Genomic DNA, 23931 nt, shown 5'->3' with positions numbered 1-23931 from the left:
TGTATTGGATCAAAATATATATGCATACCAATTACTAGCAATAAGATTGTCACCTCTGTGAATGGTCTGCATTAAACAGTCATTTGTATATTCTGTTTTTTTCTTTGATTTTCACTTCATTGATGACTGGTGTGTTAATAAATTTTGCATTGCTGTAAAGGAATACTGAGGCTGGCTAATTTATAAAGAAAACAGGTTTATTTGGCTCACAGTTCTGCAGACTGAACAACAAGCATAGTGCCAGCATCTGCTTCTGGTGAGGCCTCAAAAAGCTTTTACTGATGGTGCAAGGTGAAGGGGTGACAGGTGTGTCACATGGCAAGAGAAGGAGCAAGAGAGAAGAGGGGGTGTACAGCTCCTTTAAACTATCATCTCTCTCACCATCTAACACAGTGAAAACTTGCTTATTACCAAGGGGATGGCCCCAAGCCATTTAGGGGAAATCTGTTCCCATGACCCAAACACCTCCCACTAGGCCCCACCTTCGATATTGGGGATCACATCTCCACACCCATGAGATATGGAGGGGACAAATATCCAAACCATATCACTTGGTAAAATTAAAAACATTTTTATATGTTTTTTGACAATATATGTACCCTTTCTTTCAAATTCCTATTTATGTGTTTTGCTTCCGTATCTCTTGTGAATTTTTCTTTGTCTATTTCCAAATTGTAATTTATCATCTTATTTTTTCCATTGGATTATAATTTTGTAATACACCTTTGATAAACAAAAGGTTTTACTCTTAATGTGGCAAACATATAAATAACATGTCCACTGTTTCGTAAAGAGAAAGAGAAGATTGCCATTATCAAGTCTTGGAAAATGTGGTAAATTGATATTCGATATAGCCATTTGGGAAATCCTTTTGAGAAAATATTTAAAAATTTGATCTTCTAATACCCTAAAGCCCTTAACATCCAAGATGATGTTCAAAATCAACTCTTACACATTTATACTGGGAAACATCTACAAGAATGTGTACAAAAATCCTGTTCATAATCACAATGTTGTATATCCCCTCAAAAAATATATTGCAGCTCTAAAAATTAATCAGCTGGAGCTACACACAAAACATGGATGAATCTTAGCAACATATTATTGAGCGAAAATCATTAGCACAATACAATTTTTAAAGGTTTTAAAGTAAAGATGACCAAGGACAGTCCCTAACTGATGATGCTGAATTTAGGATTTTTTTTAATTTATAATGTTTCAAACCCATCACAATTTCAACATAATATATGGTATTCAAATAATTACAAAAGATATTCAACACCTTATTTTAAAATAATCTTGGTGTTAGATGATAGGCTAATGTAAATGTTCTGAGAACATATAAGGTAAAATGGGAAAGAGCAAGAATTTACAATTGCAAGTTTTCTAAAGCAAATGCTCTGAGGAAGGAATGTCAGTGGCCTATAGTCAAGATCAAACTTATCTGAAGCTTTCTAAAGCTAAAGCAATATGATATAACTATTATATTAAGATATACATAAGTGCAATAAAAGATGAGAGTTCCATGAACTAATGATAACAATGAATCATAAACCATGGATTATAATTATTATGCAATATATTATATATTACTATTTTATGCACTTGAGATGCACAAAAATACATACAAGAGGATTTTAATATATTTATATGTCACTTTACTTATCTATTTGAATTAGATAAAAAAATTGCATTTGTCAAATAACTTATGGGCATTTTTTAAAGTAAAGGAAAAGTTGTGTATAATTGCTAGACTATTAAAAATTTTGAAGGAAATCTGTTATACACCCAACAATGATAGAGGAAAATGCCATTTTATATGTAATTTCATTATAGTTGAAAGAAACCTTTATACATAGACATTATAGAAACAAATTTGTCATAAGTATTTGAGTGAGTCACAATTTATAAAAGATAACTCCTCATTGATTTTAGCAATATTTATCTCCCTGAGAGTGTTCTTAAATATAGCTATATATATTGTTTTCCTAATAGTCTTTACTTGTGATATCCCTCTTATACACAAATACTCGGCTACCTCCTCAATCTAGGAATGTGCATTTTGTTTAGCACTGATATTTCATCTTTGAATCAGAGACCTACTTGCTCTTCTTTCTGCCCTAATTGCCATCCATTTAGAGGCTAAATATTGTTTGGGTGGAGTGGAGCCCTCCAACAGACATGACAAAGTAGCTTGCAATTTGCTCCAATTTTCAGTCCTTATCAAAATAATCTCCTATAGTAAGGGTAAATGTAAATCACTTTTTGTAAGTTCAGACAAACATGGAATGTCAATCAAGAAAAATTTAGCCCTGCCATTGTTTGATGAAAGATAATAAACTACATTGAGACAAATCAGACCTTGTTAAACAGACCATATGATTTAAGCAGTTGCAAGTCTGTGGTTTTTCAAATAGATCATTTTCTTTCTGCCTTTTCTGGGCTGTCATCCACTTCATTTATATAAATTCTTATGGGAGGATGGGCATTACAACAAAATTGATCATCAAGTTTCAATGAAAATAGTCTGTGGCTATAACCTTTTCCAACAATGCTTGAGAAACATGTCTAATAAAAGATCATTAAAAACAACACCCTGCTTTTCATGCTGAGGCAGTGTTTCCAAAAAGGGAGAAATTACTCATCACTGCCAGTGTCATCTCATTGTGAGTTTTCTTGTCCAATATGACCTAAAAACTTCTATAAACACATAGAACACATAGAAGAGCGCTGCATGCAGACTACCTTTTCTTAAAGGAAAATTAACACTTTCTTCATAGGTATTTAGCACTCAATGTATTTAATAATCCTATATTGTTGGAAAAGTAGTTTATTTTTCACACTATTACGTTATGCCAATCGCTATGTCTTTATAATACTACAAAGTTTGAAAGTTGAGAAAAAATCCAAAGAGAAAAACATCCAAGATTGAAAATTTGTCCGTAAAAGTACCAGAGAAGTATATGTATTATGTGAAAAGTAATTATAAAATTTCTTTTTACTGATAGGCAAGTAAGACTTAAGTAAAACGGTTTCCTCTTATCATACAATATTGCCTTAAGTCTACTGCAATCAAATTATTTCCTTGAAATTAATATTTAAGCAAAATCATTTCAGATTTTAAAATGTTCTTTAAATTCTTTAATTTTTCTAAAGTAATCAAAAAAGGAGAAGAAAGCTTGTTTTGGCTTATGGGCTCTCAACACCTTTTAATGACAAAGCAGCTCTGTAGAAATACCACAATCCATTATTCAGAGAAGAGAGGAAAGCATGTTACATTTTTAAAGGTTGAATCTAATCTAAATATTTGTTGAGAATACAGAGGAAGCAGAAGGATAAATCTTTGTCATCAATTTTCATGTATCTTGGAAAGATATACACCTGGCAGATTTTTTTTTTTAGATAAAAGTATTTAGTTTGCAAAGTAAACTCCAGAGGAAAGCAGACACACTTAGAAGGGGGAATGTGATAAGCATCCAATTGGACCTAACAGAGACAGAAGGAGAAATCAACACAGGGAAGGACAAAATGCATCTTAAAGCAATTATCCGCAAAATGGCAGCAGATGTTCAAGCTTTTGGATGATTGGGATTCTGAGAAGTCCAGATAGAAACATATGGTGTAGTTCATCACAAAACGATTTAAAGCTATTATTGTTCATGTTATATCTTTATGTTATTCTCAATGACAGTTAATAGGTACATAGATTTTTCTCTGGTATATCATGAATGTGTGATGTGTCTGAGGTCCACATTCATTTAACTGTGTCAGAGATAGGTTGTTCCTTAATAGTTCTATGCAAAAAAAAATGTAATCGACATGCACATAAAATAAGCCTATAATTTATATTAATATTTCATATGTATATACTACATATATCTATATGGCAGAGCATAAAGATTTATGCCATTACTTTTGGTCGTTCATGTAAAATTCAGTTAGTAAGAAGAGAAACCACTAAGTTTTAAAAAGCCATGTGGCATTTTTTTCTAAAAAAATATACACACACTGCATTCAGGAAAAAATAAGAAGTGTCCATTAGCACCTCCCACTTATTTGTGTGGGCCCAACAAAATTTTAACACTTACAAAAGGAAGTGTTAATGGTGACATTTAAAAACACTGCTTTCAAGAGGTGGGGAGACTTTATTTTAAAAAAAATTAGAACAAACACCTTTTTCTAGTTTGTGGAAAAGAAAAAATATATGTATAAGACAAAATTATCACTTATTAGAATAAAGAAATTATTGAAGTTATACTTAAAATTTACAAGGTGAATTTAAGTTAACTTGATATATATAATACAATCTGTTATGAATAAAGATTTCTACATAGTTTTTAATACTTAAGGCCCCAGTAACTTTCTAATCAATTAGAAGTGTTTAAGGCAACATTGTACAATTTAGATAAAGGTTGTTAAAACCATTTTTTTACACCTACAGTATAAGTCATTTTGTTTGTTTTGCTACTTGGGCTTCAGTTAAAAAATCAGGGTAAATTTTCAGAGTGAAGTTAAAAAGTAGAGAGAAGCATTTTGAATAGAAAAATGGGATGACCCACTGTGTGTGGAGATTTTCTTTATGGTCCCAGTTTTCCAGTGAGGAAATTCAACTTTATTTATTTACATACTTAAAAGGAAATAATAAATAATGACTTTGTTGCTAATATTTTATGAAAATGAATAATATGTAAAATGGCAATCATTTGTAGGTTTGAAAGATTTGTAATGAATTCACTCAAACTGGAGTGGGGGCTATATAGGTTATATAATAATTTATTAAAAATCCTAATGATTCACTCCTCATTCAAAAGTCTCACAGGATCTAATACTTCAAAACTAATTTCTAAACTTGTCAAAGCTGTTAAATTTCAAAACTATGTGGAAAATGAGGTATGCTAACATGAGCACAGATTTTGAGGAACAAGACCCTGCATAGTTTAAGTCAGAGTTCAATATTTTACAGGCTCAGTGACTTCATTGACTTTATTAATCAATTTCTGTGTTTCAGATTCTGGGGATATAAAATTAAGAAAGTAATAATGTCCACCCCATTAATTCGTAATAGGAAAAAAGAAAATAATTTATTCTAAATTATTTTTTAAACTGTAAATCCCCTTTATTATTGTTTTTCTGCATAGTTTCTAATACTTAAGGCCCCACTAACTTTCTAATCAGTTGAAAGTATTTAAGGCAACATTGTACAATTTAAAGATTGTTAAAACCATTTTTACACCTACAGTATAAGTCATTATACAGTACACATTTGAAATCCAGAACCACATAAGTAATTAAACTTCAATAAACTGAGTAACAGATGTTCAGCTAATGGGCAATTAAATCTATAGCCATTTTACCTAAAGTGAAGGAAGTTGATACAACGTGAAGTTTTACAAAGCCATACAAGCCTCTTACAACACTTATATTCAGCATTTATTGAATAGACAAGATCTACAGATTTAGAATACAAATTGTAGAAATTAATGTATAAATATGGAATATATGTGTATATATATATTTTTCTATCTCTTTCTCTACTTTAATTCTACTAGAAGCCTAAAAACACCCATACAATTGGCTGGGTCAAATTTGTAAGAGGGCTGAAACCTGAGGGCCATCTGACTGTACCTCCTGCCAAGATACTAGGCTGCTTGTAAGAGGTGGTGGCTGGGATAAACATCACAGCTATGGCTTCTAGGTTTGACTCTTGAGTCCTTTCATTCTATATTTTGATGTCTCACAGAAATCCTTCTAGTGATTTGTATGTGCAAGAAATTATTATAGAAAAGACATTTGTTTCCTTTGTGAAATTTCAGAAATTCAGTCAGCTAGAAACAAAATTAATGAGTCACAATATGATAAACAATGTTTAAACATCTTACTTGACATAGTCAAACAAAATACAAAATTAATCAAACTTATTTTAAAAATATTACATTTTCTAAATTTAAATCTGGCCGATGAAAAATCTAATTTGTATTTATAATCCATTGTCTGTTACTATATAACTAACGTATCTATTCAAGCATTTACTCAACATAGAATTTCACTAAATATATATAATTATATATATTTAAATAAAATGCCTTTTATATACGTAATGTATATTATACAATAACTATATTATATATTATATAATATATATTTAAAATATATGTAAATATATTTATATAATATAAAACAATGTATTATATATTTATGTATTATTATATAAAATAAGATTTATATATAATTATATATTATTGATACAGGAGGGTGGCAGGGAAGTGCTGTGTAGAGAAGGGCATGGTCCCTGGCTAGGGCTCCATCCCCAGGCCTGTGCCCATGAACCCAGGTGAGGACAGGCATTTCTGTTTTTGTGCCAAATGTTGCATTTATCAAGACCACCCTAGCCTGCCATGAACCCATCCTGTGCCTATAAAAGCCCCGAGACCCTAACGGGCAGAGACACAATTGGCTGAATGTTGACAGGAACACACCGATGGAAGAAGACAGCAGCAGACCCCAGCAGATGCTGGCAGGCCATCTACGGCAGGGCGACACGGATTTCAGTCAGGGCTGGTCAGAGGAATGCCCAGCTGCTGAGCAGCCTGACTCCAGGGGAAAACCACCTTATCACTCCATCCCCCTTCTGTCTCCCAATCCATCTACTAAGAGCTACTTCCACCATTCTATAAAAACTTGCACTCATTCTCCAAGCTCAGGTGTGATCCGATTTTTCTGATACACCAATGCAAGTACTGGGGGTACAGAAAGCCCTCTGTCCCTGTAATAAGGCAGAGGGTCTAATTGAGCTTATTAACACAAGCCGCCTATATACGGCTAAACTAAAAGAGCACACTGCAACATGCCCACTGGGGCTTCAGGAACTGTAAGCATTCACCCCTAGAGGCTGCTGTGGGGTCGGAGCCACACAGCCTGCCCGTCTGCATGCTCCCCCTAGAGGTTTGAGCAGTGGGACCTCAAAAGAGTAAGTAGCATCCCCATCACATGACCTACCGGGGGATAAAGGAACTTTTTCCATTTCATTATCATACAGAAATATTCCTTGAATTACGTAATATATTACACTACAAATATATATAAAAGGCATTTCATTTAAGTATTTTTAAGAACCCATATAACATATACGATCTTCCAAAATTTTTATGAAAATAAAATGTCCTGTTTATACAAAATCTTCATAATTTGTAAAATGTAATTACTTAGTTTCTCAATGCTAAGAACTCTAATAAATTCTCCTTGTTTTTGGCTGTTGACTGGTCAGGATTGACTGATTGGTTGCTGAAGGGTGGTGTGGCTGTGGCAATTTCTTAAAATAAGACAACAATGAAATTGGCCGCATTGATAGACTTTTCCTTTCATGAACAATTTTATTCATAATAGAACTTCTTTCAAAATTGGAGTCTATCTTTTCAAACTACTGGAGCTTTATTAATTAACTTGATATATTCTAAATTTATTTGTTCTCATTTCAATAATGTTAACGGCAACTTCAGCTGAAGTAGGTTCCATTTCAAGAAACCACTTTATTTTTTTCATCCACAAGAAGCCTTTTCTCATCTGATGAGGTTTTATCATGAGATTGCCACAATCCAGTCCCTTATTCAGGCTGCACTTCTCTTTCTATTTCTCTTGCCATTTCCATCACATTGGCAGTTACTGTCTTCACTGAAGTCTTAAACCCCTCAAAGCGATCCACGAGGGCTGGAATCAACTTGTTCCAAACTCTTTTTAATATTGATATTTTCACCTTATCTAATGAATCATAAATGTTCTTAATGAGATGTAGAATGGTGTATCTTTTCAAGATTTTCAATTTACTTAACACAAATCCGTGGTAAGACTCTAAATAAGACAAACAAGACTCGAAAGTCAAAATTACACCTTGATCTGTGGGCTATATAGAGGATCTTCTGTTAGCAGGCATGAAAATAGCATTAGTCTCCGTGCTCATCAGAGCTCTTGGGTGACTGGGTGTACAGATTATTGTTAAAGAACAATAATCTTTTGAAAGGAATATCCTTTTCTAAGCAATAGGTCTCAAAAGTGGGTTTAAAATATTCAGTAAACAGTACTGTAAATAGATATACTGTTATCCAGTCTTTGTTTTTCCATTTTTAGAGCACAGGCAGAATAGATTCAGCATAACTATTTAGGGCCCTAGGCTTCTTGCCATGGTAAATGAACATTGGCTTCAACTTAGTGATCAGCTACATTAGCCCCTACCAATGAAGTCCACCTGTCCTTTGAATGTCTGAAGCCAAGAATTCACTTCTTTCAAGCTATGAAAGTCATATTCTTCCAATAGAAGATGTCATATTCTTCCAATAGAAGGCTGTTTTGTCTACATTGAAAATCTATTGTTTTATTGTAGCCCTCTTCATCAGTGATCTAAGCTAGATCTTCTGGCTAACATGCTGCAGCTTCTCCATCAGCACTTACTGCTTCACCTTGCATGTTTATGTTATGGATCTGGCTCCTTTTCCTAAACCTCATGAACCAGCCTCTGCTAGTTTTCAACTTTTCTTCTATAGCTTCCTTACCACTCTCAGCTCTCAGCTGTCATAAAATTAAAGAGAGTTAGGGCCTTGAGCTGGGTTAGGCTTTGGCTTAAGGGAATGTGAGGGCTGGTTCTTCTATCCAGACAATTCAAAAGTTTTCCATATTATAATTAGGCTGTGTCCCTTTCTTATTATTTGCTTGTTCATTAGACTAGCACTTTTAATTCCCTTCAAGAACTTTCCCTTTGCATTCACAATGCAGCTAACTGTTTAGCAGAAGAAGCTTAACTTTTGGCCTACCTTGCTTTTTGACATGCCTTCCTCAGTAAACTGAATAATTTCTAGATTTAATTCGAGAGACAGGAGGATTTTCTCTTCACTTGAACACTTAGAGGTCCTTGTAGGGTTATTAATTTGCCTAATTTTAATAATGTTGTGTCTCAGAGAATAGGAAGGCCCAAAGAGAAGGAATATAAGATGTGGAAATGATTGGTGAGTGGAGCACTGAGAACATACAAAACATTTGTTGATTAAGTTTGTCATCTAATGTGGGCATGATTTGTAGCATCTCAAAACATTTACAATAGTAACATCAAAGATCACTGATCAACGATCACCAAAACAGAGTAATAATGACAGTTTGAAATATTGTGAGAATTACAAAAATGAGGCAAAAAGACATAAAACGAGCTTGTGCTATTGAAAAATAAAATGTTACCAGTAGACTTTCCCCCAACCTTCAATTTGTAAAATGGCAGTATCGGTGAAGTACGATAAAATGATATATGCCTATACACTGGAAAAATTCACTTGTCCTAATTCCCTTCTTGATTTTTTCCTATCCTATGTTACTCAACTTAGATTCCCAGACATGATAATGTAATGTAATGAGCAAATGTAATGACACAATTACATAATGAGTAATCCATCGTCTACTTCTATTAGCCGAGCTAGTATTTGATTGAGCACTTAATGTACATTAAGTACCTGATCTTATTTAATCTCCCCTGTAAAAGAAGCAATTTTAGAATAACCATTGTTGTAAACTGAATTAAGACAGTGAGATAAACACAACCTTGAAGCTACTTTTGGTTTAAAGTATAGTCATCAAAACTTTTGGTCCCATTAACATGTTACATATATCCAGCCATTTATTAAATGTGCATTCCTTAGTAAGGACACACATTACAGTTCATTCAGCTTCTCTTGGCTCTTTGTCTTGCTAGGTAATCCAATCAAATTTTGACCAAAATGTTTGCTCAAAGAGGATGCAATCATACTCTAGGAGCAGGGTTTTAGAATCTTATTTTTAGACAAATAACCCACTCCAACTTTCTCTCTCCCCATAATGGAACACAAGACCATTTAAAGATTAAACTTGGATTTCCTTGCTAAAGAGTACAAACTACAGGGCTTACCTTGTATAACAAAGTGTAAGGAATAATGTTAAAATATTCCAGTCAATCAATTTTCTTAAATACTGCTTATTTTACCCATAAAATATCATTTTAAATCTTTCAATATGCAAATCAACAAGTTACTAAATTTACCAGTGAAAATCTAAATTTTAATATTTATATTTCTTATGTTAAATAGAATGTCCTCAAATGTTGATTGCTAATAAAGATAGCTGAGCTGTTTCAATAACTGCCTTTGGAGAGGCCCTATAATAAAAGACTATCTGAATATATCTGAGGAATGAAATTCTAACCAGAACAAATAATGTTCCTTAGAATAAGGGCTTAAGACAATTAAAATACACATTGGTATCACGTTATGATACCCATCATAGCACCTATCTTAGAGATGAGAAGAGAGATACAGAGAAGTTTAGTAACTAGCTTGCTGTCACAAGTCTAATAAATACCAGGACCGTGAATTAGACCTAGAGCTCCTCGACTCAAGCTTGTACCAACTCCATTCAATCAGAGCGCCTTGTAGCAGCATAATCCAACTAATTTAAAAGTATGAAATTGTAAAAATACAAACTTCTTTTATTGGCAGGCTTCTGTAGAAATATATTTCTTCTCTTTAATAACAAACTTAAAACTGGACCACTAAACAAATTTTTAGTAAACTTAGAAACTGTAGGCCATATATCTGCCTTCTGCAATTTTCCTTTCATACTCAGCTAAGTGTCAGTTATGGTTAAATTCCATCTTTAGAACCTGATAAAATTATAATTTAATACCTTGACAGCCAGAAAGAAAAAAGAAAGAACTGAATTTCAAATCTTTCATGCAAAAGAAACTGGAAACATTTTCTAAGTTCCAGGACACTAAACAGATTTACAGGATTGTTATATTTATAGTTTAAATTCCAAAAAGTTTTGGGGACAAAGTGATCTATAACAGTAGCTTCTCCCATGAAAAAGATAATACCTACATTTATAATGCAGATAAGTTAACTAGGGAGGGGGTGTATAGGCATATTCTAGGGGAAGTAAAAGAAAAAACAATTTTTGTTTTAATGTTAGAAGATAATATTAAATCTAGGTCATGTAGCTATAGTCAACTGCCTGTAACATAAACACAAATTTGTGATATCGCTCTCTCTCAGCGATAAAATGGGACATTATGTTCCCCATGACCTTGTCAAAAATATCGGCTTTTTATTAGATTGACACCTATCTTAGGGAAAAGCTCTTGTAATACTAGTGTTTTAGAGCAAAACTTACAAGTTGTATCTCGTAGATGGAAAAGGCATTCTTCTGCTCTGACATCAGGTCTGTATTCACAGATCTATATATAGATCATTGATATATGAATTAGAGCCCATTGTGTGACTCACACTCCAGGGAATCCTTTTGTATTATTGTGCTCTTTGCATGATTTTCTTAAAACCTGAGGTGAGAAAGTAACATATTTTCTCCTGACCGTACCTCTCCATATTCAGGGATAGAAAATGCCACAGAATTCTAGCAATATTCACTAAAGTAACTTGAATATTCCTAGTCACTTTATCTTCAACATCTGTTTATCCTTAATATTTGTTAGTTATAGATGCCAGAACATAACGATCCAAATGCATTTATATATAGTAAACATAAGGTTATTATTTTTGCTCATGTAAGTAAAAAGACCAGTGATATGGTTTGGCTGTGTCCCCACCGAAATCTCAACTTGAATTGTATCTCCCAGAATTCCCACGTGTTGTGGCAGGGACCCAGTAGGAGGTGACTGAATCATGAAGGCCAGTCTTTCCCGTGCTATTCTCGTGCTAGTGAGTAAGTCTCATGAGAGCTGATGGGTTTATCAGGGGTTTCTGCCTTCGCTTCTTCCTCATTTTCTCGTTTCTGCCATGTAAGAAGTGTCTTTCACCTTTCGCCATGATTCTGAGGCCTCCTCATCCATGTGGATCTGTAAGTCCAATTAAACTTCTTTTTCTTTCCAATCTCAGGTATGTCTTTATCAGCAGCATGACAACAGACTAATACAGTAAATTGGTACCAGTAAGGTGGGGCATTGCTGAAAAGATACCCGAAAATGTGGAAGCAACTTTGCAACTGAGTAACAGGCAGAGACTGGAACAGTTTTGAGGACTCAGAAGAAGACAGGAAAATGTGGGAAAGTTTGGAACCTCCTAGAGACTTGTTGAATGGCTTTGCCCAAAATGCTGATAGCGATATGGAAAATAAGATCCAGGCTGAGGTGGTCTCAGGTGAATATGAGGAATTGTTGGGAACTGGAACAAACGTGACTCTGGTTATGTTTTAGCAAAGAGAATTGTGGCATTTTGCCCCTGCCCTAGAGATTTGTGGAAATTTGAACTTGAGAAAGATGATTTAGGGTATCTGGGGGAAGAAATTTCTAAGCAGCAAAGCATTCAAGAGGTGACTTGGGTGTTGTTAGAGGCATTCAGTTTTAAAAGGGAAACAGAGCATAAACTTTCAGATAATTTGCAGCCTGACTATGCTATAGAAAAGAAAAACCCATTTTCTCGGGAGAAATTCAAGCTGGCTGCAGAAATATGTATAAGTAGCAAGGAACCTAATGTTAATCCCTAAGACCAAGGGGAAAATGTCTCCAGAGCATGTCAGAGATTCTCACAGCAGCCCCTCCCATCACAGGCCCAGAGGCCCAGGAGGAAGAAGCAGTTTCACGGGCTGGGCCCAGGGTCCCTGAGCTGTGTGCAGCCTAGGGACTTGGTGCCCTGTGTCCCAGCTGCTCCAGCCGTGGCTGAAAGGGGCCAACAGGGAGCCTGGGCTATGGCTTCAGAGGGTGGAAGCCCCAAGTCTTGGCAGCTTCCATTTGTTGCTGAGCCTACGGGTGCAGAGAAGTCAAGAATTGAGGTTTGGGAACCTCTGCCTAGATTTCAGAAGATTTATGGAAATGCCTGGATGCTCAGGCAAAAGTTTGATGCAGGGGCGGGGCCCTCATACAGAACCTCTACTAGGGCAACGTGGAAGGGAGATGTAGGGTTGGAGCCCCTACAAAGAGTTCCTACTGGGGCACCACCTAGTAGAGCTGTGAGAAGAGGGCCACCATCCTCCTGACCCCAGAATGGTAGATCCACCAACCCCATGTGCCTGGAAAAGCCACAGACACTCAAGGTCAGCTGGTGAAAGCAGCTGGGAGGGAGGCTGTACAAAGCCACAGGGGTGGAGCTGCCCAAGACCATGGGAACCCACCTCTTACATCAGCGTGACCTGGATGTGAGATCTGGAGTCAAAGGAGATCATTTTGGAGCTTTAAGACTTGACTGCCCTGCCGGATTTCAGACTTGCATGGGCCCTGCAACCCCTTTGTTTTGGCCAATTTCTCCCATTTGAAACAGCTGTATTTACCCAATACCTGTACCGCCATTGTATTTAGGAAATAACTAACTTGCTTTTGATTTTACAGGCTCGTAGGCTAAAGGAACTTGGCTTGTCTCAGATGAGACTTTGGGCTGTGGACTTTTAGGTTAATGCTGAAATGAGTTAAGACTTTGGGGGACTGTTGAGAAGACATGATTGGTTTTGAAATGTGAGGCCATGAAATATGGAGGAGCCAGGTTGAAATGACATGGATTGGCTGAGTCCCCACCCAAATTTCAACTTGAATTTTATCTCCCAGAATTCCCATGTGTTGTGGGAGGGACACAGGAGGAGGTAATTGAATCATGGGGGCTGGTCTTTCCTGTGCTATTCTCATGATAGTAAATAAGTCTTATGAGATCTGATGGGTTTATCAGGGGGTTCCACTTTTGCTTTTTCCCCATTTTCTCTTGCTGCCATCATGTAAGAAGTGCCTTTCACCTCCCACTGTGATTCTGAGGCCTTCCCAGCCATGTGGAACTGAAAAGTCCAATTAAACCTCCTTTTCTTCCCAGTCTCAGATATGTCTTTATCAGCAGGGTGAAAAAGGACTCATACAATCAGGAATAATAATGTTTCAGGCATCCCAAAATTTTATCACCAGGAATAGGTTTCTCTATTATAATCCCATAATTCTTTTTTCTCCCTTTCAGGCCATATAGCCAAAAACCAAGGTAAAAAATAAAAATGTAAATTATGACCAAACTTCAAAATAGCTGTGGTTAATATGTTCAAGAAAATAGAAGAATTATAGAAATAAAGGTATAGAAATTTTTAATAAATGTTAGACTCTAGAAAACAGGATAAAATTGGTATTCTAGGATTGACAAATAAAATACCTGCTATTAATACCTCAGTAGATGGTTTCAAAAGTGTATTAGATACAACAGAAAAGATTACTGAGTTTGAAGATAGTCAATATCCAATATCAAAATAAAGCAGAGAGAATTAAGAGAAAGACAATACAGAAAGAAGTGTCTGAGTCATGTGAGCACAAAGGATTATTTATCATATGTTCAACCAGAATTCCAGAATTAGAGAAGACAAACAATGGGACATACACAATAGCTGAACAGTTAACCAGCAAAACAAAAGAGAAATCCTTAAAAGACATCAAATTTTCAATAAGCTGAGAGAATCACATGCAGTGGAAATACAATAACAACGCAAAAAATACCAATTTAAAAATTCCACCATGACCCATTTTAATCAAATTATAATGGCAATAATAATAATAATCCCAAAAGCAGCAAGAGGAAAGAAGCATAGTACCTTCAAAGCAGCAAAAGAAGACAGCTGACTTTTCAACAAAATTGACAATGGTCTAAAAACAACTGAAAAACATTTAAAAGATGCTGAAATGTAAAAATAGAAATAAAGAAAAAGTCTTTTCTGGAATTCTAAATCAAGCAAAAATGTCATTGAGTACTCAGACTGAATAGACATTTTCAGAAAAAAACGACAACTTATTTTATTTTGTTTCAACCCACAGAACCTGCACTGGAAAGATACTAAAGCAAGCTCTTCAAGGAAAGTAAAAATAGTCAACGGGAGTACAAGAGAAATACAGGAATAAACCTTGGCGTATTTTCCCGAGCATTAATGGGTTGACAGTGAAGATGAATCACCTGTCTCTAACATTCTACTATCAAAACCTGAGATCAGAAGTTCCATGTAAAAATGTATCAGCTGGCCACGGTGGCTCACGCCTATAATCCCAGCACTTTGGGAAGCTGAGGCAGGCAGATCACTTGAGGTCAGGAGTTCAAGACCAGCCAGACATTATCCTTACACATAGGTGAAAAAGTAAGGTAAAAAATTAGTAAGAAAATTGTCACTGGTTTATACAAAGTTAGTATTGGTGAGATAAGACTTAAGATCTCCCTATTTTCCCTTATTTCACTGATAATGGAATAGCTGATTGCTACCTATAACCAAATTGTGTCCTTGTTATATCAGTAAGTGTAATATTTTGTGTGTATTTTTCATATAAATATATGTTCATCTTCTTAATTCATTTCACACAGGTATTACACTAGACTATAACCACAATATTAGAGAGTCATTTGAAAGTTTGCCATGTCTATAAAGATAGAAAGTAGAAGAATCAAGATCAAAACGCAGAAGTACTGATTCCTTGCAAAGAAATCATTTTGTCCTCTCTCAAAATAGGAGAATGTAAAGTAAAATAGAAATAAGCTGAAAAAGTTAATTATTACTTGGATTAAGTGCCTGAGATACTCCAAATTATCTCATATGTTGTGATAATATATCTCTACACCTATAACTTATCTCCACCCTCTGATTCCATAGTTATGCCTAAATTGCTCCAAAGAACATTACAGTTTATGTCAGTACCAGAAGACTTCCAAATGTAATTTGGCAAAAGAAGATAGAACATTTTCATTCAGGAAATTGTTCTTCTTAATTGCTGTCTCATTTTATGTGTAATATCTTCTTCTGAAGAAATAATAGGCATTCCTTTATATGAACATGCAAACCATCAAGGCTTATGAAGTCCCAAGTTTTTGAATTTCCTGAAGATGATAAAGTAAAAGTTATTTCTTGTTACATGTAGTTTTGAATATATTTATATTACAAATCTGTTTCAAGGCTTTAAAAAAATATTTTAGCACTAAATTAAAATGTGTTAAGTAGAGAATGGATTTTATCCTTATTAAATGGGGACTGTACCATTTTGAGATAAGAGACCAGAGATGTTGATATTTTAACTACTGGGAACTTATTACAGTAACTAGTAGCATGGAAGGTAAGTATCTAACTAATAAAACAGAGCGTAGTGGAAACATATGAACTCTGAGTTTGACTGGGTTTTTTTTGTTTGTTTGTTTGTTTTGTTTTGTTTCGTTTTTGAGACCGAGTTCAGTGGCGCGATCTTGGCTTACTGTAACCTCTGCCTCCCAGGTTCAAGCGATTCTCCTGCCTCAGCCTCCAGAGTAGCTGGGATTAACCTGCCTCGGCCTCCCAAAGTGCTGAAATTACAGGCGTGAGCCACCACGCCTGGCTGAGTTTTGACACTTCAGCACTAAAACAGAAGTTGTACAAATATAAATGAATCTTGCCAAGGATGGAGAGAATTGCAACAAGCAAGCATACAGACAACTAAGTTATTTTTCTGTTGGGAGCAAGCCCCCCAAAATCCGGCCATAAACTGGCCCCAAGACTGGCCATAAACAAAATCTCTGCAGCACTGTAACATGTTCATAATGGCCCTAACGCCCAAGCTGGTAAGTTGTGGGTTTACGGGAATGAGGGCAAGGAACACCTGGCCCGCCCATGGCGGAAAACCACTTAAATGCATTCTTAAGCCATAAACAATGGCATGAATGATCTGTGTCTTAAGTGCATGTTCCTGCTGCAGTTAACTAGCCTAACCTATTCCTTTAATTCAGCCCATCCCTTCATTTCCCTTAAGGGATACTTTTAGTTAATGTAATATCTATAGACACAATTATAATGACTGGTTTGCTGTTAACAAATATGTGGGTAAATCTCTGTTTGTGGCTCTCAGCTCTGAAGGCTGTGAGACCCCTGATTTCCCACTTCACACCTCTATATTTCTGTGTGTGTCTTTTCTAGCGCTGCTGGATTAGGGTCTCCCCGACAGAGCTGGTCTCAGCATTTTTCACCCGACCGAGCTGGTCTCAGCATTTTTCACATTTATTTGGTATGTTGCTTTAATTTCTTTCATTTCCTTGCCAGTCACTGCTAACTTTGATCTCAGCCTACTTGATTCAGATTTTATACTTTCATATTGCTCAAATTTGGTGACTCTATTATTCCTCTAGCAGTTTTCCCAGATCAGCACATAGACACAACCCTTACCATTCACCATCACCACATACATCACACATGTTATCAGGCTGGAGTATTATCTTCCATTTTGCTATTTGCATATTATGACACAAACCAGACACTACCTCAATTATTGGGTCATGAATTTTTTTCCAATATAAGACGCACATTAAAAGAAAACATAAAAACTCCTTCAAATGAATAATTGACAAAACTCTACACTCTTAACCTGTCAGGAGATAAAAAGCCGAGATATTGCTTTGAAAGGCACTCTGGAAGTTCTATCCCTAAGGTGACTGAGATTTTTATCACAAGTAAAAAAATATGAACTCATATATGCCAGAATTTTTCAGATGAAATATAAATATTTCAAGAATTAACTTATATCGGTTAACTAGAGTTAACAAAGTTTATAAGGCAAAGATGAAAATCATTACTTTTAATCTGAGCGTGGCCCCATAGCAAGCAGAATCAAAGTTGTAATGGTAAGGAATAAGGAATAAGGAATTTTTAATAGTTTTGTCTATTCTGAAAGTATAGGTAGTCTATGGAATCAATAGCTTGGAGGCTGACACCATTGAGCAATTATGAACATCACGACTCTCTACTCTTCATCCTCTGACACACACCACTCCATGGGAAATTAGAGTGGCACTTCATTACTGCCAGGTTGGTGAGGTAACCTAAGTTTTCCCTCTTGTTTCCACTGGCATTGCAACGGGGAAACGCTTGTAAGCAACCAGTGAAGATGAAAACTCTGGATCTCTTTTTGGCCTCCTCTGACATCAGAGTTGGGTGCCTTGGTATAGCCTGGTAAGGGTGGAAGTCCAGGCTCACCACCTGGCCTTTGCCAGCACGAATGGAGGTAGTCTCACAGTTTCTGCTGGTGAGTTTAGCTAGAGTAGACCTGTTATTGTCCAAAAGATTTTCTGTCTTGCTAGACTGCTCCTTCTCTAGATAGAGTGGATTTTGTTGAGACTTTATTTTGCCTGTGCCTATTGGTATTTTTATGTTGCTGACTTCTTCTGTTCCAAGACTGGGTTATATGAGAACAAAAGGAAACCCAGGGATCTTACCTTCCTGTCCTTCTTCAGGCTGCAAGGTCCCTGGCTGGTCTGCCTGCTTTTCTTCATCTCTCAAAGTCCTCTTAAACTTGTTTTGTATGTAATTTGCAGGGGTTTTAGTTGTTCCTAGTGGGAAGAATAGTGAAAAGTACATACTTCAACTTCTCAGAAGTAGAAATTCCCTGCAGTCGTTTTAACTTTCTTAGAACTAAAAAGTGCTTATTTGTGTATCAGCCAAATGGAAAATATATTATTTCCTCCCTGAAGTCATTATTTCTACTATCCTTGTTCTACTAGCACAGAAAAAAATTTATATTAAAAAATAAAAACTCTATGTTATATTGACATAATTTCTCTATGTATCTACTTGGATTAATTAGTATTATAGAAACATATGTGGTAACAAAAGTCTAGTTTTTTTTTTTTTTCCATTCACTGGCTTAATACTTACTTACTTTAAGTTTTCACTACTTATTCCCAGGGATATTCAAAGGGGAAGTTTTATAAATGTTAATAGGATTAAGACCTTCTGATGCATTGCTCTTATAATACATTTTAAAACAGAAGAAACTGCATCATGTTTCTTCTACATAGATCAACAACTATATTCTTGGTGTTGGATTAGTTAATTACTATCAAAGTAATTACTTTCAATGGCAAAAACATCAATTACGTTTGCACCAACCTATAGTTACACTGCGAAAAGTGACTATGGTATATCATGATGGGGTATTCTAGAGTTCAGGAAATCTGTTTCCTCATCTGGAGTCTCATTGCATATGGTTGTTTAATATTATATGTAAATATTCATAAAAATGTGCATTTATGTTTTTGCACCACTTTTTTGTAAAGGTTAGACTTCATTAAAGGAATTACCAGATTATAATGAAGGTGTATCCCTGGGGAGCAGATGTGTGATGGGCTTAAATGACAACCAGCTAAAAGAGAATGAGATAAAAAAATTTGAATTGTTTTCAAGTGAAAAAAGCTAAGAAATGGTTAACTAAAGTTTATAAAACCTAATGTCATGTAAGAAATGCACTGCAGTCTTATGTTTCTGTACAGCTCAGCTTTGCTATTTATATAACCATCATAATATAAATGCAGAACATTGCTTGAATAAAATGATAACACTAAAATGTGAATATTAGAAGAGAAGTTCAGTGTGAACGTAGTTACAAAAGGCAAGAAATTCCCATTTTTTAAAATAAGAATGTAATACATAATTTCTAAAACTGAAAAATAAAAAAATAGGTATATGCTGTGGAGGAAAGTTCTCAAAAAGAATTAAGTGTATTAAAAATGAACTGAGAGAGACTATAATACCACGAAAGTGCATAATAATGAAGAAAAAAATAAAGTTTCCTCAGCTTTCAGGTGTATGTAAATCTTTTTATCTGAATGTAGAAATACTCACAAAAACTACCAGGAGACCATTTCTGAAAGTAGTCAATTATGTTTAAACATTTATCTCCTTAAAATATGCAAACCACCAAACTGAAGTTATGTTTTTAGTTGGTAATTGATTTTTTTTTTTTTTTTTTTTTGAGATGTCGCTTCACTCTTGTCCAGGCTGGAGTGCAGTGGCGCGATCCCGGCCCACTGCAACCTCTGCCTCCCAGGTTCAAGGGATTTACCTGCCTCCGCCTCCAGAGCAGCTGGGACCACAGGCGTGTACCACCATGCCTGGACAGTTTGTTTGTTTGTTTCTGTATTTTTAGTAGAGACTGGGCTTTGCCACCTTGTCCAGGCTAGTCTCGTATCCCCGACTTCAGGCTATCCACCAGCCTTGGCCTCCCAAAGTTCTGGGACCACAGGCATGACCCACCATGCCTGGCAATAATTGGTATCTCTTAACTCTCATTCTAGTTTTCTAGAATCAAAATTGTTAAGAATAAGGAGTTGAGACAAAGGTAGAAGAATCCACACTATAGTGTTCCAAACTGTTTTCAAAACTAACTCATTCCTTTGGTTCAAAGAGAAAAAAGGCTACCTCCTTTTAAAATCTAATATGAGTATGGCTGATGGAAATTAGACCAATCTTACAAATTATAAACCTACAGTAGCAACCATAAAATTTATGCTGTGCTAGGAAATGATAGAGCTATCCCTAGTGTGCTGTTTAGCATACAGAAAGTACTCCAAAATAATGACTGGGGCTGGGCGTGGTGGATCACGCCTGCAATCCCAGCACCTCGGGAGACCCAGGCAGGTGGATTATTTGAGTCAGGAGTTCGAGACCAGCCTGGCCAATACGGCGAAACCTCGTCTCTACTAAAAATGTAAAAATTAGCCAGGTGTGGTGGCGTGAGCCTGCAATCCCAGACACTTGGGAGGCTGAGACAAGAGAATTGTCCAAACCCGGGAGGCAGAGGCTGCAGCAAGCCAAGACCATGCCACTGCACTCCCGCCTGTCGGACAGAGCGAGATTGTGTCTCAATAAATAAATAAATAAAAATTAGTGGGTGAATGAAAAGGGATTTTGCAAAATTAGGCCTTGCAGAATGTTAGAAGTCATCCAGTCCAACTCATTCACAGCACTCCCTCCCCTGCAGTCCCATTTTAAAGACAGGAAACCCCAACCTGTAGTACTCACAGATTCTGCTGAGATTCATCTCCACCCACTAACTGGTAGCAATCACTTATTTTGGAGTGTGTGTGTGTGAATGTGTGTGTGTGTGTCTGACCAAAAGGTATAAATGAGGAGTAACATTTCTACACTGTTTATTCTGTACTTTTCTTTGGAGTTAATGCAACAACTCCTGTCACTTCGATTAGATTTAAAAGGAAACAGGAGAAATATGTCTAGTCACAAAGGGGTTGCTGTTAGGAAGTCAGACTTAAGATTGTGGATCTAAGAGTAGAATCCACTTCTCAGAGACTGGGAGTGTAAAATGACCACTCAGGTTAGAGTTTCTAACTGACAGCCAGGAGGAAAACTTATTCTAAAATTTTGTTTTGCCTAGTTTAAGTTACATTTTAAGTCACTGTTTAAGCTGTTACAGGATTACTGTAAAAAGTTTCAAAGTAATTTTTAGTCATTACCTACCCTAAAATTTGAAAGTCAACAGCATGCTTTATTCTAACTACCGTTAAAGCTCAAAACTATTTTTTTTAACAGATTATAATATTCCTCTTAGCTTTTCTTCTGGGCACTTAGACCTCTTCCTACTTTGTCTAGTATTTCTCCAGCACATGTACCTTTGTTTCTCTGACCATGTACATACCTCTGAAAGTTCAACAAAAAAAGTTATGAAAAAGCAGAGAGAACCCAAAATATTTCTTATACTGCCAAGTTCCCTTTAAGCCTTGAGTACTTGTTACACTACATGGTTGTATTAATGCTTACTGTGTCCGGAATTGGTGGGTTCTTGGTCTCACTGACTTCAAGAATGAAGCCGCAGACCCTTGCTTGCAGAGCCGCAGCTCTTAAGGTGGCGCGTCTGGAGTTTCTTCCTTCTGGTGTTCCCGCCCGGTTCGTGGTCTCCCTGGCTCAAGAGTGAAACTGCAGACCTTCGCCATATTACAGCACTTAAGGCATCGCGTCTGGAGTTGTTCGTTCCTCCCGGTAGGCTCGTGGTCTCGCTGGCTTCAATAGTGAAGCTGCAGACCTTCGCGGTGAGTGTTACAGCTCATAAAAGCAGCGTGGACCCAAGGAGTGAGCAGTAGCAAGATTTATTGCAAAGAGCGAAAGAACAAACCTTACACAGCACGAAAGGGGAACGGAACAGGCTGGCGCTGCTGGCTTAGGCAGCCTGCATTTATTCACTTATCTGGCCCCACCCACATACTGCTGATTGGTAGAGCCGAGTAGTCTGTTTTGACAGGGCGCTGATTGGTGCGTTTACAATCCCTGAGCTAGACACAAAGGTTCTCCACTTCCCCACCAGACTCAGGAGTCTAGTTGGCTTCACCCAGTGGATCCCACACCAGGGCTGCAGGTGGACCTGCCTGCCAGTCCCGGTGCCGTGCGCACGCACTCCTCAGCCCGTCGGTGGTCGATGGGACTGGGCGCCGTGGAGCAGGGGGCGGCGCTCATCGGGGAGGCTCGGGCGGCAAAGGAGCCCACGGAGGGGGTGGGAGGCTCAGGCATGGTGGCCTGCAGGTCCCAAGCCCTGCCCAGCGGGAAGGCAGCTAAGGCCCGGTGAGAAATCGAGCGCAGCGCCGGTGGGCTGGCACTGTTGGGGGACCCAGTACACCCTCTGCAGCCACTGGCCCGGGTGCTAAGCCCCTCATTGCCCGGGGCCGGCATGGCCGGCAGGCAGCTCCGAGTGTGGGGCCCGCCAAGCCCACGCCCACCCGGAACTCCAGCTGGCCGGCAAGCGCAGCGCGGAACTCCAGCTGGCCGGCAAGCGCAGCGCGGAACTCCAGCTGGCCGGCAAGCGCAGCGCGGAACTCCAGCTGGCCGGCAAGCGCAGCGCGGAACTCCAGCTGGCCGGCAAGCGCAGCGCGGAACTCCAGCTGGCCCGCAAGCGCAGCGCGGAACTCCAGCTGGCCCGCAAGCGCAGCGCGGAACTCCAGCTGGCCCGCAAGCGCAGCGCGGAACTCCAGCTGGCCCGCAAGCGCAGCGCGGAACTCCAGCTGGCCCGCAAGCGCAGCGCGGAACTCCAGCTGGCCCGCAAGCGCAGCGCGCAGCCCTGGTTCCCGCTCGTGCCTCTCCCTCCACACCTCTCTGCAAGCCGAGGGAGCCGGCTCCGGCCTTGGCCAGCCCAGAAAGGGGCTCCCACAGTGCAGCGGTGGGCTGAAGGGCTCCTCAAGTGCCACCAAAGTGGGAGCCCAGGCAGAGGAGGCACCAAGAGCGAGTGAGGGCTGTGAGGACTGCTAGCACTCTGTCACCTCTCATTACAACTAAGCTTTTGATGAATTAGACCAGTGTGTTCCATATTTTAAATGAAATTTAGGTATCTGAATCCTTCTGTTACAGCCAACAATAAAAACAGTTATTGAAAATGTTGAAAAGTATAAAATAGTAATTATAAAGTAGCAAATACCCAATTTAAAAAGGCAGTTTTCCTTATACAGTACAAGCAACAGTAATTCGAATATTATTCACTTTCAGCCACCATTTGCCCTAGATGTACTTTACTTATGACAAGCTTTTAAGCTTGTGTTTTTGGAGTGAAAATTTATATGGATACTAACAATTCTAATTTTTGTTATTTAACAGCATCTTTAATATAATAGCACAGAAAACATATTTTCTGAAATTTTCAGTTAAAGCCTTTGAATTATTTATCTTTGATTTAATATACAGCCAGCATTTTGCCCCATTCTAAATAATATTTAGCTGAACTGATTCATACATATTAATGACCATTATAGCAAGGGCCTACAAATGGTGTGGGAATCAGGGAAAAGCTGCCTCTTTGGTATCTCAACTGGTATTGATTATTGCTATCAACTATTCGGGTGAAAAAAATCAAAATTAAGCCCCGTCAAATCTTATAAGTACTATCTTTGGTCCTTCAAACACTTGAACATTTGTGAAAATGATGAGTTCATATCCTTTGTAGGGACATGGATGAAGCTGGAAACCATCATTCTCAGCAAACTATCTCAGGGACAAAAAACCAAACACCGCATGTTCTCACTCACAGGTGGGAATTGAACAATGAGAACACATGAACACAGGAAGGGGAACATCACGCACCAGGGACTGTTGTGTGGTGGGGGGAGGGGGGAGGGATAGCATTAGGAGATATACCTAATGCTAAATGACGAGTTAATGGGTGCAGCACACAAACATAGCACA

The 23931-nt window shown here is 37.5% G+C and overlaps 1 long non-coding RNA gene across 1 annotated transcript in view; it reads right to left on the bottom strand.

The window, feature by feature from the left end:
• The window catches only part of LOC134808458 (uncharacterized), a 191524-nt gene extending 169628 nt beyond the window's left edge, over positions 1-21896 (bottom strand). The window contains exons 1-2 of the long non-coding RNA XR_010151417.1: positions 21529-21896; positions 18192-18305 (exon numbers count right to left, since the gene is read on the bottom strand). This is a non-coding gene — a long non-coding RNA (uncharacterized LOC134808458). The remainder of the gene's footprint in view (positions 1-18191; positions 18306-21528) is intronic.
• Between the last annotated feature and the right edge of the window lie 2035 nt (positions 21897-23931).

This window comes from Pan troglodytes, chromosome 1 (assembly GCF_028858775.2).
Source record: "Pan troglodytes isolate AG18354 chromosome 1, NHGRI_mPanTro3-v2.0_pri, whole genome shotgun sequence".
NCBI lineage: Eukaryota > Metazoa > Chordata > Mammalia > Primates > Hominidae > Pan > Pan troglodytes.
This window is presented reverse-complemented; position numbering and strand designations above follow the sequence as displayed.